This window comes from Triturus cristatus, chromosome 7 (genome assembly GCF_964204655.1).
Source record: "Triturus cristatus chromosome 7, aTriCri1.1, whole genome shotgun sequence".
In the NCBI taxonomy this organism is placed as follows: domain Eukaryota; kingdom Metazoa; phylum Chordata; class Amphibia; order Caudata; family Salamandridae; genus Triturus; species Triturus cristatus.
In genome coordinates, this window is record NC_140590.1 from 1,265,077,873 (window position 1) to 1,265,079,338 (window position 1,466).

Below are 1,466 nucleotides of genomic sequence, written 5' to 3' on the forward strand. Positions count from 1 at the left end.
TGAGCGCCCTGTCTTTATTTGGTCTCTTTCTCTATTATGTGTGGAGGGTTCAGCACAGAGTGTGAAGTAGGAGGTATTTCAGTTTCTTGACCTGTTAAATTATCATTTTTCCTCGAACTATGACTTCTTTGGGAATCATGGGGAGCTTTATGTTGATAAATGATGTTCTTGCTATGTGACACATTCAGCTAGCCCAATCGGCTAGGTGTCGGGTAATCAGGTTAGTTGTCCATTTACCCCTATGGCATATTACCAACAGAATAGCTGCAGAGAGAAAGGCTAGTAATATTCTACATCCCAGATATTCCCTAAATAGCTTAGGAGCCTCTGGTGGCCTTTTACTGCTAGGACAGTTTTGCTGTAAGAACGTTCTTTTGCTGGCTTGTTTGGCATATTTTCTTGACAAAATATTACAGCAATGGTTGCTGGCCATGTTGACACCGAGACTGCTACTGTACAACATTTTACACACACACATGCGCGTACACACACACACATTTTTTTCATCATAAAGTTAAAGGGATGTTATAAATAGGTGAAAATGTTGATTAACTCAAACCGTTTTAAAGAATAAAACCACTGAAATTCACCAGTTATAGTTATCTCAAGTAACAAGAACTCACAGTTGTCCTCAAGACTTATTGTTACCAATACTTCAAAATAGACATACAGTGGGCTTTGCTTCCCCCCCGGAGGAGTATTTCTGTTTTATGACATTCTATTTGGCACATCATCCCATCTTCCAAGAAGTGCTGTGATTACATCAAAAAAGCAAACTCAGTTATTTACCTACTATATACGCTCTATACGTCAGCACTCCTTTTGACATTTCGTTTCCAGTGCTGACAAACCCAAAAGGGCAGGCTTTAATGTGATAAAGAGGAGGTGCATTGGCACACTAAAGACAGAGCTATTGGCTTTGTGAGTGTGCCTTGCACAAACACATAGAACACCATTTTTCTATCGCCTAAAGCAAAATAATTTGTACAAAACATACATACAGTTGCGATCAACAGAAAATCAAGCCATATGTACATACTCACTGTATTCATAAAACATTATTTTTATTATTCTGCGCATCACACTTTTTTGTTGTTAATCTTGGCTTCAGTTTTAAATGTACCCCATGTTTACCCTGCAGGGGTCTGGGATTTTTTTTTTATATTTTTGTGTCTCACTAAAGGTTCCGTAAGATTAATTATATCAGATTTTTAAACATGCACAAACTTTAGGATTATTCGAAACTTTGGGCACCCTCTTGAGAACAGTGACTATGAAATACTTGCTGCTTCGAAAACACTGGCAGCAATCAAAATGGAAACCTGCGTGAACAATGACACACAATAGTTTCTTGCAGAGAATTCATGTCCATCATATTACATTTTCATTTCAGCATGTACCTGTTTTGTTTTCTGCCATAGACCAAAGCTACTGTCCAGTACATAAGCTGTAGTTGTTGGCATATT